General features: G+C 36.4%; 1 pseudogene; it reads right to left on the bottom strand.

Annotated features, from left to right (window-relative positions):
• LOC131276819 (vomeronasal type-2 receptor 116-like) overlaps positions 1 to 15,930 on the bottom strand; it is an 80,137-nt pseudogene that overhangs the window by 28,771 nt on the left and 35,436 nt on the right.

Here is a 15,930-nt window from a genome sequence, read left to right as displayed (position 1 = left end):
AATCTAAACATTCTTTCAATCAAGCTGGAAAGCAGGTACTTGTAATAACATGTGTTAAATTCCAAGAAAGGCATGAAAGTACGGTCAACAAAAGTCTTCCCAGAAATATTTGGCCTTCAGTGTGTCTCAACAATGACTCAAGTAAATTACTTAAGGGCATAGAAAGGGTGTTATATCAAAGGGAAATATTTTTATTATAAAAATGAAATTACTAAACAGAGGAAAGAAGAAAGTTGTTTCTGTAGTTTTCCTCCAGATTCTTTCCAATACCTTGTGTGGTCAGGGGATAAAAACGAGAGGTGGGGACCTTTTTGAGGGCAAAACTTACCTGTGTCACTGGAAATCTCATTCTCTGGGCAGGGGGTGCAAAGAAAGCAACATGCTGCTTTTCCTTCTTGAAAGGTTTTCCTGAATCCAGGCAAACACTTCTTACTACATACAGAGTGGGGAGTCTGGGAAGAAAACCAGATACATGTTCTTAACAGCTGTGTATTTACTTCTCCAACCATTAGATTGTTTGGGGTATTGGATATCAACAATTTTAAATTTTAAATGCCCAAATCAAATTTATTTATACGATGTCAGGCTTATTTTATGATATTAAATAAAATAATTTAGAAATGTATCTTTAAATAAATGTTTTCTTTTCCCATCCTGTGGACAGTATGTGAGAAAAATTTTCTTGTGTAAAGGTAAGTGGTTAAACTAATAATGTGAACATTTACTTAGCAGGAAGGAGTAAGACAAATGCTGTGAAGGTTAGGTCAATGTGTTAACACAGCCAGTGTTTGATCAAGTAAACATTGGGCTAATTGTAATAAAGGACACTTATGGACTTTAGTCATCAGTGAATTGACTGCATAGATGCCTGATTACATGTACAATCAACCAGGGAGATTGCTGTCAGCAATGGATAATGTTTTATCCAATCAATTCAGTGCCTTAAAATAGGAAGTGATTTCAGCATTTGGAGAGAAATTCCCTGTTCTCTGAATAGCCAATATCTCCTGTAAACTCATCAAGGACTTTCATGGGACCATTACTGGAATGCCTGTTTGCAGACTGCCTGCAGAATCTGGACATGTACATCCCTTGGTCCCATAATAGAACTATATTAACTCATTTACTATTTGCAGATATCTCATGTTGATTATCTTTCTTTAGAGAACCTGCACTAATAAAATATCCATTGCAAGATTTTGTTACTTTTGTGTAATATTAAGTATTGTAATTGTGGCCTACCTACCTCTGAAAATCCTGTGGCCCATTCTATCATCTCCTCAGAAAGAGACAATTGTTGATCACGTGGCACATCTGAGTTAAAATGTCCTACTTTAACTTTATGTCCAAAACCTTCTGGAAAATTCCAAAAGTTGAGAATGTCATACCTCGCTTCAAATTTCCTTTCCTTATCCAAATTCACTGGATCACCAGCAGAATTGTTAAATTGGATGTTCTTTAGAAATGGATGCAGCTAAAAGAGACACACCTGTGAGGAATTGTGCCCACTGAATAAGACAGATCACCAAGGTGGTAACGTCTCTGATCCTCTGTCATCCCTGCTTCCTAAGGCAACTTTATCATTAACATTCAATTAAGTAAAAAAAAAAAAAAAGAAACCGTAAGGTGGACTAAAATGTTACAGCACTGACAAAATATTTTCAGAGAAAATTCCAAATACAATGAAATCAAAACAATCTGTGAGTGTGTGATATGAACAAACCTTAATAGAATAATCAAATCTCAGCACCCTCAATTACTAACTGAATTCTCCCAAAGTAAGGTCAGCAATACCTGAAGAGGTTGCAGAATTAAATGATATAATTTATGTACAGTATCTTACAGAGTGCCTAAAACTAATTCAAAAACAAGTTTGTCCCTGTTGTCATGTAAATGTTTAATGGAAGAGGTCTAGGTATTTTATATTAAAAATATTAGCAGGGCAGAATGTTGAGGGCCTTAGTAACATGAAACATTGGCATTGATTAATAACTCCTTCCATACCTGCTATCAGCACCTTCCTGTTCATGACCATTTCTACCTAGGTCTAGGTTTACCTCTTAGACAGTGAACAAGTAAACAATCTCTTGCTCTTTTAGAGAGACAACCCTAAACTTCTTGACTTGAGCGTATGTTCCACACCAAGAAAGTAATGATTATGGCATGTTCTGAAATACACTTATTGTTCAATGGAAGAGGTATTACCTGCCAGGGGTAAACACCCAGTCCATCTCCATTTTCCACTGACTGCATTTCTAATCGTTGAAGAAGCATTTCGTGAAGGCTCTGAGCTACAGCATACACCGCATTATACACATTGTAACTTCCTTCTTTCATGTCCTTGTCAAACAGCCACCAAGGCAGCAACTCCAAGGAGGCATTGGGAGGACAATTCTCCAGAGTGTTACAATCAGATTCAGAAACCGAGCAATCAAAGGAGACGTACCACAATTTCATGAGATAAAAGTCTTCTGGGTATTTTGAAGGTTTAACTGTCTGGATGAAAGTTTTAAAATCAGGCAGTTCACCAATATTCTGTGAGAAAATGAGGGCGCCATGAAATGAATCAAGTAAAAAGTCTCTCTCGCTGGTGGTAAAATCCCATTGTGAGGTTGTGATCCAAACTTTCCCTATTACTAAGAGTCTCCATCTCCCAAAACTCAATCCAATTAGGGAGTCGGAGTCACCATAAATGAGAGTCACATTTACTGTTGATTTTCTGATCCGTAAATGATATTGCCAGTCTTTTGAGTAACATGACCTCTCAGTGACAGGAATCATTTCCAGAAAGCCTGCACAGACTCCCTTCTTGTCCATCTCTTCTCTCAGGTCCAATAGGAACTTCACACCTCTCTTATCTTCTGAGATGACCAGTCCCACCCACTTCCAGCTAAAATGAAGCATCAATGAGACCATGCCAAGAGCCAGAGATGTGTCCTTGGGGGTAATCTGATAGAGAGATGAAAACTGTCCATCATCACTCAGTTGTGGGTCGTAAAGGCCATAAGCAAGCTAAAGGGGAAGGATTAAATAGCCAGTATGAGAAAGAGAATTAGAAGCACAAACTCAGCCCAGATGAAAATTAAGCAATGTTTTAAAGAGGAAGAAGGGAAGACTGCTCTTTTTATATTCTAATCATCTCCCAATCCCTGAGAGCATAATGGAATTAATTGATCAGTCTCAAGGGTCTAGGAAACTCCTTTTTCTCTTACTCACCTGTTTTCACTTATATTCTGGAAAAGGATATGTGAACATCCCACCATGTCTCTGTATACTAGCTGTACCCTTTGAGAAATGTGTAAACACAATTCCCTCTTTTGACCTTTTCTTTTAAGGTCACTGAAAATAGCAAAGGAAACATTAATTCATCTTCCCTCTAATGAGGTTCACCTGTGGAATTTTGTAGAGTTCCAGCAGTGTCCCAATCTGGGCAGAAACTGCCCACGTTGTTCCTGTAAGGGCTGCTATAGACTTAGTCTCTTTCCTCTTTCCTGCAGGTGTAATTAGGGAGGTCCTTGTCCAGCCCTGATTGCCAAATGATGGGATTCTCCAATGTTGTCTGTTCACTGTGTAGTGAATTGTACAGATCAAATCCCAAAGTAATGTTGGGTAAAAGATGGGGGGTTCCTGTTGATCTCTTCAATTGCAAAAGTCAAGGCCAGAACATACTGGTAGTTCTTGGTCTCAAACCTATGTGGAAGGCAGAATTATATTTAGGCAGAAGACTGAAATCATGATTATCTTCAAATTCAATTAAATGACCAAATTCAGGTTGAAAGCACAAGTAGTCTCATTCTCGATGAGCTCTTCTGAAGCCTTAGAAATTTATCTAATTCAAAAAGAGCTAAAAGGTATTTGATTGCTATGATTGAATTCTGCTTCCTTGGAGGAAGATGATACTGTTTACAAAGGAAAGTGTAATGAGTGATGAAATTCATATAGAATTTTTAATTTATTCTTTATATCAGGAAATAAAAATGATTTTTTTCATATTAATACATTATTAAATGGTTTATATAATGACAGTATTATTGTCATGAAGTTGAAGTTAGAGTAATTCCAACTGAAGGTTATATCTCTTCCAAAGTTCAGTTCCAGTGCTTAGGCAGAATTGGATGTGAGAGACAGAGGGGCATAACATCTGCATGGTGAGAAGTGTCCTCAAAAAGAATGACAATCAATTAACTGAAGGCTCTACCCCATCAAGTTTTGGATCTGCCATCTTCCAAAATCAACAAACTGAGAAGAATATCAGAGCACAGTATGGGAAGAATCATGCAAAGCAGGAATATTTGAGAGAAGAAAAATAATGAAGTGTGAAGTTTGTCTACCTATACCTAATAGGACTGGAAACAATGTAGTATTCTAAAGGGAAAAGTGTTATGATGTCTAAAAAGTCTCTTAAGCATTTCTTAATTAAAATATTACAGAGACAGATAAAGTAGATACAACCCCAGTGATTGGTTCTTCTGAGGGTTACAGAGAACCACAGGTTCTGTGGACATGGCAGATGGAGTTCAGTGCCATGTCAGTTTGCCCTACTTTGGAGTTTGTGTTTCTGTGTGATGGAGCTGGAATCAGACGTGATCTTTTCCACAAGCCTCTCCTGTTACTTTTACCAGAAATGTAGTTGGTGCTGGAGTTCAATATATACACAGGGGACCTCAATCTCTAGACTGACCTTATGATAGCCAGGCCCTGAACCTCAACAGACTTCAGCTCCTACACTCTGGTTTATTGAACTTATCCCACTCAGCTAACATGGAGTTGAAGAAAGTCAACCACCACACCATTGAGCCAAGAGTGCCTACAACTGAAAGCAGGAAGATTGCATCCAGCATCCATGTGGAATCTAAGCCCTTTCTTGATATAGATGTGGAGTGGATACAAAGATTCGAAGGTCCACAGTTTGGCGGAATAGAATATGGATTAGAATGGACTTACTGATATTCCATTCATGAACTATTGTGATTAGTAATAGAAGAAAATGTGGCATTGGTGTGGAGAAAGTGACCATGGTTGCTGCTGGGGTGGGGAATGGGAGGAAGAGATGAGATGTGGAGGCGCTTTTGGGACTTGGAGTTGTCCTGGGTGATGCTGTAGGAACAGTTGCCGCACATTGTATGTCCTCCCATGGCCCACCGGGTGGACTGTGGAAGAGTGTGGGCTATGATGTGGATCATTGACCATGATGTGCAGCGGTGCTCAGAGACATATTCACCAAATGCAGTGAATGTCTCATGATGATAGAGGAGATTGCTGCTATGGGAGGAGGAGTGGGGTGAAGGGGGTCGGGGGTGTATGAGGGCCTCATGTTTTTTGAATGTAATATTAAATAAATAAAGACAAAAAATATTACAGTCCTATTAACATTAATATTAATCCAAGATCTTCACTTCTACTCCCTTCATATGACTCTTATTCTTTTCATCTTTATTGTTGATTTGTGCAGTTTCACTTCCTTAATCAATAAGTCATTTCTGGGCACAAATGAAATTCTTTACATTTTTATTACCAAGCAAAAGAATTTCCAAGAAGAATGAAAATCTGCTTTCATTTCAAAAGTCCTTTTTTACAGACTTGATTAACACAGTAATAGCTATTCCATGCGGTACATTTCACCATTAGACACAGGTTTCCAAATGTGCTCCAAAAAACAAACTTGGTAAACTTTTTTCAAATATAATTTATATTTAATAGATATATTTTCTCATTTGAGAGAGAAATGTTGAAATTTCTCACTATGATGCCTGATTTTATATCTTGCTTCTCTTTATTGTTTATTTATTTGAGGCTACTATATCTTTATATATTTATAATAATTGCTTTTCCTTTGTGTAGATTTGAACATTTTATTATTATGAATGCACAATTCGATTCCTAAGGATGCATTTTTTCCTCACCCATCTATAAATATGCTTACCTATGGTTAATTATGGCTATTATCTTTAGTAAACTTGTGTATCTTTGTAACTAATTGCATACTTTGGTTTTCAAGTTTTCATTTATTCCTTTAAATGTGTCCTGTAATCACGTTTTACAAGGAAGTAGGATGATAAAATCTCTATGGAAAAAACTGAATTACCCCGAAGGAAACTCTTCTAATACATAGGGAATAAAACACCATGCAGAAAATAATATGAAACAATCTTTTAAAAAAAGACTATTAGCAAATTAGATAATAATTTCCTATCAGTCTTCACTTTTCTGCAATGATTAAAATGTATGCACTGATAGAAGTTGATAAAGCATTAAAGAAAATTGAGCGTGTAACTGAATATATTTGTTTAGGAGAATTGTATTTTAATATGAATAAACACGCACACACAAAAAAACACTCAAAATCAGAAATTAGACTCTGCTTATATGGATAGATAGTGAGTAAAAATTGGAGATGGCTGAGGGTGAGGTAATGAAGGATCACCCCCACCCAGGGACTGATCTGCACAGGCAGATACTCTCCCCATTCCAGATCTGAATGAGCCAAAACCATTAGCCAAGTTTGCTGATGCAGAATGTCATATGCCTCATGTACCATGGGATGTAATTTGCTTGATGAATCCCTGAACAAAAAGAATTTCCTTTAAAATCAAGGTAAGAATAAGGCTTGTTAATTTCAGGATTGCTTTGTACCTTACTGGAATTGCTAGCGACTAAATAACAGGCAAATAAGAATGGAAAGAAAGGAGAAAATACAATCTTTTCATGGAAGTAAGATGGGCCACATGGGAAGCCCAAGAGGAAATGTGAAAATTGTTTGTAATTGATAAGGAAGTAGTCAACCGAATATATACAACTGTTAATGGCATTTAAATATAATATCAATAATCTATTAAAGCTTTATGGAAAATAGATATAATATCAATGGATTAATAATAAATTCTTTAATATTATTAATGGTATAATATTGGGCAATTTCATTTATACATTTTAATATAAGTAACAATTAACATAATCATGATTGATTATTATTAAGAAATTTATTAACTAAAAATTCACAGTAAATTTACCCATAAATCAATTCCTCTGTTACCAATGAACAGTACCATAAAGATCTATTGAGGAATGTAAAAGCATCAAAAAAACAGGGAACTGCGTTTAATTCTATGGTTGAGCACCTGCTTCCCATGTATGAGGTCTCATGTTCAATCCCTCGCACCTCCTAAAAAATGTCACAAATATGTTAATGGTCTGCAAACTAACATTCTATAAAAGTTTAGTAGTATTATGATGGAATTAATGAAAATGGTCCAGTAATGATTGAAGTGATGAATGCACAAATATGTGATTATACCAAATATCATTGATTGTGCATTTTTGATGAATTGTATGCTTCATGAATATGCATCAATAATATTGTTTGGTTAAAAAAAAGTTAAAACAAACATTACAAGTTACAGTGCCCAGAGGATGAGAAGGAGAAAGGGAATTATTTTTTAGTGGGTGAGGGTTTTCTATTAGAGATGATTAAAACCTTTGGGTAATGGATATTGGTGATGACAGCACAATAAATGTGGATATCTTTAATACCACTGTATTGTACACTTAACAGTGCTTAAAATGTAAAATTTGGATAGTATGTATATTAGTATAAACTATTTTAAAAATTCATTGAGATATTTATAAGGCAATGTTAATATGGCTTAAGAGGTTTTCTGGAAGCATGGTAAGTTCAGGAAATTAGTGAAAATAATTGAGAATGCTAAGGGGAGAATATGACAGAAAAACCAATAGTTGCAATTTTTTATTAGGCAAAATATTTTAAATAGAATGGGAATGGCATTGAAAGATATGGTTATAGAACCAGTACAGAATACGAAATGGAGAAACAATCTGTGTTTAAGTGACTCTTCCATGCATTATCAAGCTGGTCTTGAAAAACAGTACAAGAATAATGACCTGTTTGAGTAGTGGTGAAAGTAAATAATTTTGGAATACAGAATTGATGTTATCTAATTCATACTTGAGGCAAAATCTTTCCAAGTCTCAGAGGAAAAACTAAATAGTAAAATTAGCACATCTATTTTGCAAACCGTAGACTAGGGAGACCTGACCAAAAAGGTACACAGAATAAAAGAAATTGCACCTAAATTTTACTTTAAGTGAAATTTCATGCTCTTTTTTACGTCAACATATATTATAGAAAAATATTTAAAACAAGCAAGAACAAAATAAAATGAATTTTTAATGAGCAAGTTCTTGTTAATTCCAATAACAAAAATATTCTCAAAAGGTGAAAAAGCCTGTACATGAATTAAAAAGTGGTCAAAATCCTGAAAGGCAAATCATCACACCCTCCAGGCTTGTGAGCAGTGGACACTGTGCCTGCTGAGACTAGTGAATATGTCTCCCAGGTCAAAAAACTTTATATATTTGCAAGTGCATTCTACTGTCACATGGGGTTTTATTTTCAGACAAAAATTTAAAAAAAACAGATCTGTCAAAGTGTATGTTTTCCTGAAGTGGTTTGAGTGCCCAGCAGAGTGTAAGAAGGAAAGCAGTTAGTGCCTCCTACTCTGTCAGACAGAACACCACTCTTTCCCTCAGCCTTAAAGTGTTCTTAAAACAAGCTGGGACACATGAGAACGTCTGGCCTTCTACACCAGGAAATTCATGTCAAAATGTCCCTGAATGAAACAAGGTGAACTGCATTAAAAAACAAGCAATCACCAGCCTCCTTCAGAATTAGGTGTGTACATCAAAGACATTGACAACAATGGGACAAATATGTTTTGAAAATTATGGAGACGAAATAAGCAGGGACGCATTGGAGGAGTATTAAAGAATGGAAGATAGGCAGACAAATATCCAGAAATGAAAAGAAAGAAAACTTAGTTGCAAACTCTTTCAAAGGAGAAAGAGGCCTCAAATTCCTAATCTTTCCATCCCCTGTCAAAATTTTGCTCAGCTACTTGCAAATCATATGTATCTGATTTCAAAAAAGCATTAAAACATTATTTTATTGTATGAAACTCCTTATTCTCACGTGAGCAGAAACTATCTGCTGGAATTGCCTGAAATTTTTTAATCAATTTTATTGAAACGTGTTCCCTTGAAGTTTCACTTCATCAATTCATTAATTAGACCATCAAATATAGATCTTACAGTCACAGAAATCTACAAAGCAAAGTAGTTTAAATGCGCATATGAATGAGAATGAAGCTGGGGTGGAAAATATCTCACAAATCATTCATCTCTTATCCCTAGCCTGGCAGGCAGCTCGAGGAGGCGTGAAGGAACCCTGACAGGGGATGATACAGAGATATTTCAAACAGTAGTCAGATGCCTGTTGTAAGAAGTCTGTCCGTGCATAGGGGACACAGGTACCTGGGGCATCTTGGTAAGAATATTAGCATCTACACTCATGGCAAAAGAATAATTAGCAAACCGTTGTTTGGGAAACAGATATATTTTCCTGTAACTGCTTAGCAAAACTCTAACACCAGTGGATTGTGTTTCTAAGGAATATCACTTGATCCACTGCTTGTGGCGCAGAAGCAGAGGAAAAGTCAAGGAGGGTGGAATTTTTAGGAGAGGGTTGTCTCACTTGGATTCCAGCACTGGAAAAGGGAAAGAAATGGGAACTAAAAGGAAGAAAAATATAATATTCTTTCACGCAGAAAAATTTCCAGTAGAAACAGAAAAAATAAATTACATTCTGCGATGTGGATAGCAAGTGGTGAGGAGAGGACAGGTAATGTGGAGTATGTTGATCAAGCCACCTGCAAATTGCAAAGGCAGTTTTCATTGTAATAATCAAGCAGAAAATGAATGCAAAAGCCCTTACCACTTCATATAGACTTCCTTGGTAGGTTTGGTGCTCCCATTGTATGTTATAAATGTATAAAGGGGGAAAAAACTACCTATAATCAGATCTCCATCCTTAAATACACTGGGTTTCATTCTGATGAAGCAGGTAGGATCAGTCAATCGCCATGCAGAGAGGGGAAGATGAAGGAGCAGGAAAATAAAAATCAATGGGAACATCTCACTAATGTCTCCCTGAATCACAGCCAAAGCTTTAAGTCTGTGCACAGTATTTAGCAGACAGAGCTGAAATGGAACCTGTAGCCTCAAGCATATATAAAAATATACATATGGATGTTTGTGCTGGATATTATTATGACCTGGAAAGGGAAATCTAATTCCTCAAATGACGTCTTTTTGTTTATCTTTTCCATATCCTCAAATACAATAGGGGGAACTGGAACATATTTTGCCTTGGGCTCTGCATGTGAGGTCCTGCACCCAGGTGGAAACCAATGGTTGAAAACATGTTTGGATTATCCTCTTCACCCATAGGTGCTATGATATCATCAAGTCCATGGATAATAAGGCTCCAGGGACAACCTTCCTCCAGGCAATTTAGTCTAACCCTTGTCAGTACAGCAGGTCTGGTCAATGAATTGGTGTTCATTGCATGAGAAGAATGCTGTGTCATGAAGGACTCATGCTTGTCAAGATTTAGGCAGTAGCATCCTGGAATCAAGCACTCCAGAGTCCATAAAGATGGGCAGCCTAAAACATGTAGGTCCCAGAGTAGCCACATCATATACTCGATATGGTAGACTTAAGCCTTCATGCCATCCAATGGTACACAGCCACCCACAAATCAATGTGTCCCTGCCTGGATAAGCAGCAGTCATGCTAAATCCAAAGCTTGCAAATCAGTAGCTGAAGGACAATGTTAAAATAAATGTGCATCTGCATTATGAATTCCTAAAATGTGACAACCCTCAGTCCTTATAAAGCATCCTAAACCCATAGGTTAGCAAGTTATATTGATTCATTCCTCCACGTCCAGATTGGTTTCCTCAAATATTTGTACTTTTGGGGGAACATGGCCTTATGTGAGAAACTCTTGTCTTTTCTTAACATAAGGCAGAGAAACATATCAGGAAAACAGCCCACACACTCTACCACATCAAACATCTATGACACAGGCAATGATAGATTTCTATTACCATGATGTAAAAAGTATAAGACTTAAGGCACTTGACTTGGAAGGGAATTTGAAGATGTGACCATCATGCAGGCCCATACACTTACAAGGCAGGGATTTTAAGTGTTGGGAATACCACACAAATTTATGGTCTACCACACTCAAGCGTGCCTCCTCTGACTAGAGGTAGTTAATGATCCCTAAGGCTATGAATAGTAGAGCTCACAAAGCCCTAGAAATAAAGAGACAACCTAAACAGACAACAAGGACTTATTCCTTATACATTCCAGGTAGGAGTGAAGGAAACATATCACTGTGCTCCAGTGTGGCCTTTTTCTAGTCATAGAGGCTGGTAAGTTCTTTGCAATATTTGAGGATATGTAGGGATGGACATTATGACAAAGATTGCATTTATGTTTGTTGTCCAAGAGTTCAAAATTGGAAGAAAGAGCTATCAAAAGGCAAATGCAATCATATCCAGGTGACCCTTCCCTGGTAATATTGAGGAACAATGTCTCCTTTTCCAATACAAGATGGACAGAAGAAGACCTACCATGTAATAAAATTTTTCTCTTCTTAAAATCTGGCTTTGGGGCTGAAATTTCACTTATTCTACTTTCCCAAGAAGAACTTGTTGCTTGGTTCTAGATATGCTAAAGGAGGCTTATGTGGAAGAGCGTGGTATCAGTGATTGAGACTCCAAGCATTGACAAGTGACTGTGGAAAAAGTTTATGAATATGGAGCAAGGCATTTTTTTTAGAAAAGTGATATCTCTAGAATCTGAAAGGAAGATAAAAACCTTGAAATCTTCTGAATCAGGTATAAATAGAGTTTTCAGTGTGTGAGCTTGGACTTATTTTTTACTTTATTTTTAAAGAAGTTTTAGATTATAGAAATGTTAGAGCAGAAACATAGAGGGTATCCATGTGCCCTTCTACCACCCCCATTCATATTTTCCAATATCAATAGCATCTTTCATTAGTATGGAGTAGTTATGCCAATTGGTGAATCCATATAGAAGCACTGCTACAAACCACAGTCTATAGTTTGCAATATGGTTTTCAATTTGCACCATACAATTTTGTGGATTTTGACATTTATAATGGCTTGTATCTATAATTGAAAATTCATGCAGAACAATTTCAATTTCCCCAAAATTTGGGACACAAATGCAAGCACATACAGTAAGTCTCAATAAATTTAGATATATTGAAATTATACAAAGCACTTTTTCTGACCACTGTGAAATGAGGCTGGAAATCAAAAATGGTCGAGAACATAATTAGAAAAATTATATGGAAGTTAAACACACACTTATACAATCAGTTTGTCTTGGAGGAACTCAGATAAATATTAACTACCACAAACAAATGAAAATGAGAAAAAACATAAAATGTATTGGATGCAGCTAAATTAGTGCCAAGAAGGCAGCTCATTGCCTTAAATAATACATTTAAAAATAAATAAAGAACCAGAAACAAAACCATAACTACACACCTGGAGGAAGTAGAAAAAGAACAACTATCAAATCCCAAAGCATGCAGATGGAAAGAAATAATGAATAAAGCAGAATTAAATGAAATTGAGATTAAGAAAAATTAGAAAGAATAAAGAAAACCAAAAATGATCCTTTGAAAAAATTATAAAATTGAAAATCCCTTAGGTAGGCTAGCAAAGAAAAAAATAGTGTTGATGCAAATAAATAAAATCAGAAATGATAGAGTGTATATCACCATTGACCCCAAAGAAACAGAGTATTATAAGAGGATATATTGAAAAAAATATATTGCCATTAATATGGACAATTTAGATGAAGGGTACAGATTTCTTGAAAGGCACATCAAACTACGTTGATGAAAAAAGAAATTCAAGAACCGAATAGTCCAATCACCTGCAATGTGATTGAAAGAGTGATAAAATTCTGTCTATCAAGAAAATCACAGGACCAGATGGATGGATGGGCAAACTATGTCAATCATTCCAGAAAGAAGTAATACTTATCCTGCCTAAGATCTTTCAAATTTTGAGAAGAGGGAGCATTACCTGACTCAGTCTGTGATCACATGGCCATCTCAACAGACACAGAAAAGACGTTCAACAACACACAGCCTCCTTCTTGATAAAACCACCTCAAAAGATAGGATTAGATGGAAACTTCCTCACCATGATAAAGAGCCTATAAGAAAATTCCATAGCTATCATCATACTCCTTCCTCTCAATGATCTGAAACAAGACAAAAATGCCCACTGTCCCCACTCATGGTTACCATTGTATTAGAAGTACTCCTTGAGCACTTAGACAAAAAAAAACAAATAAATGGCATCCAGTTTGGAAAAGACAAACTTTCATTAATTGCAGATGCAATGATTCTACATGTTGAAAGCCAAAAGAAAAAGAAAAATTCTGCAGCATAGCCACTAGAGATGATTAAACAGTGCAGTGAAGTGGCAGGATATATGAGCAAGAGGCAAAAATCAGTTTTTCTGTGCAACAGTAATGAGAAATCTGAAGATTAAATTTTAAAAATTCTATTTCCAATAGCAATTAAAAGAGTTAAATATCTAGGAATAAACTTAAGTAAGATGTAAAGAACTTGTAGGCATGAATTACACAGCATTGCTACGGCAAGTGAAATAGGACCTAAACAAATGAAAGCATATTTCATATTGACTGATTGGAAGACTAAATATAATTAAGATGTCAGTCATTTCCAAATTGACTTACAGATTTAACCCAATTCCAATAAATTTCCAACAGCACTTATAAACAGACTTGGAAAAGCAAATTACCAAATATATTTGGAAGTGACAGGGGCCCCAAATAGTCAAAAACTTTTTAAAAGGAAAAATGAAATTGAATGGATGACGTTACTTGAACTTAAAATACAAGACAAAGCGACAGTTGTCAAAACTTCATGGTAGGCAAGCACCAGCTGGTGATGCAACTAGGAAAAGACCTTGAGTAAAGGGTTAACTAAGACAAGAGGACTATCTCAACCTACAGTTAATGTCAGGTGTTAAACTCTGCTTTTTGACCTTGAATAAAAGGGGAAGCATGAAAGGCAAATGAGATTATATGTCTATGAGTGTCCAAAAAAGAGTCGGGAGGTCATCAAAGGAGTCACGCATATGCACCCCTCAGCAGAATCCCAGAGACTGCCAAAGTAGATAGAACCCAGGTACTGGTTCTCCTGAGGACTACAGAGACCCATTGCTTCTATGGTCATGGCAGATGGCTCTGGAGTTCAGTGCCATGTGAGTTGGCCCTAGTTTGGAGTTTGTGTTCCTGAGTGTGATGGAGTTGGATTCAGATGTAACCTTTCTATGCATGCTTTTTCGGTCACTTTCACTGAACCTGTGGTTAGTGCTACGTTTGATGTATACTCAGGAGACAAGAATCCCTGGACTGTCCATGTGACAGCTGAACCCTGAGGCTCAGCAGACTTGCAACTCCTACCATCCGGTTCCTTGGACTTACCCTGGTCAGCTAACAAGGAGGTGAAGTAGGTCAGCCACCACACCAGGGAGCTGAGAGTGCCTACAACTGCAAGCAGGAGAATTCCACACAACCATGTGGAATCTAAGCCCCCTTTCGATATAGAAGTGGAGTGTACACAACCATCCCATTGTCCACAGGATGGAGGAATAGAGTATGGATTAGAATGAACTTACTGATATTCTACAATGGAACTATTGTGATCAGTAATGGAAGAAATTGAAGCATTGATGTGCAGAAAGTGGCCACCTTAGCTGCTGAGTGTAGGGAAAGGGAAGAAGAAATATGAAGTGGGGGAATTTTCAAGACCTGGAGTTGTCCTGGGTGGTACTGCTGGAACAGATGCCAGACATTTTATGTCCTTCCATGGCCCACTGGGTGGACTGGGGAGAATGTAAGCTGCAATGTGGTGCAGCAGTGTTCCAAAATGTATTCACCTAATGCAATGAATGTGCCACACAATGTTGAAAGAGATTGTTGATGTGAGAGGAGTGGGATGAGGGGGGTGGGGGTATATGTGGACCTCCTATATTTTTTAATGAAATGTTTAAGCTAACAGAGAAAAAAATAAATGCAAAAGAAAAAAAAGTAAATTCATGTTAAGTAAATAATCCATATAAAGTAGAATAGGAACAGACTGAAAAAGAAACTTGAGCCTCAAAAGATCACTTAATTAGATTTGTTAATGTATAGTCATGATGGTAACACAACTTTGTGAATATAATTAACATTAGTAAATTATATAACTAAATGTGGAGTAATAGGGGAAATATTGGTAGTATATAAGTTGCTAAAATACAAATTAAAGGTAAGCAATGATAAGACTGTGCACTATAGTGAACCGTAAAGGAAGCTATGGGTTATAATTAATAGTACAATTATATTATTCATAATTGCTAAAAGATGGAAACAATGTAAGTGTCCATCAACTGATGAATGGATAAACAAAATGTAATATATCATACATTGGGTTATTATTCTGCTGTACCAAGAAATCAATTGGATAAGCACATGACAACAAGCAGGAACTTTGAGAATATTAGGTTGAACAAATTCAGACACAAAAGGAAGAATATTTTATAGTCTCACTGATATGATCTAAATACAATGAGTAGACTTCTGGAGTGGAACTGTGAAGTATAGGTTGGTGGCAGATGGAATGTGGGATGTATGTAGAATGTTTAATCAGGTAAAATATAAATAGGTGGTAATGGTGGCAATTGATGGCTACAAATAATGAATGTAAGAAACACTGATTTGTGGGTGTGAATGTGGCTGAAACAAGTAGTCAAGTGAAATTTATTGTTATATGGAGGACAGCTGGAGGATGATATTGGGAATGCATAAAAATGATTTTGGAAGGAGATGAGAATTGTGGTTAATAATATAAAAGGAGGAATGGACTTCTACAGATTTTTAAGAATGTGCTGATACAATCAGAACATACAAATAATATATTATATGGAATATACTTAAGAACACAACTTTAAT

This window comes from Dasypus novemcinctus, chromosome 30, assembly GCF_030445035.2.
Source record: "Dasypus novemcinctus isolate mDasNov1 chromosome 30, mDasNov1.1.hap2, whole genome shotgun sequence".
Classification (NCBI taxonomy): Eukaryota; Metazoa; Chordata; class Mammalia; order Cingulata; family Dasypodidae; genus Dasypus; species Dasypus novemcinctus.
This window is presented reverse-complemented; position numbering and strand designations above follow the sequence as displayed.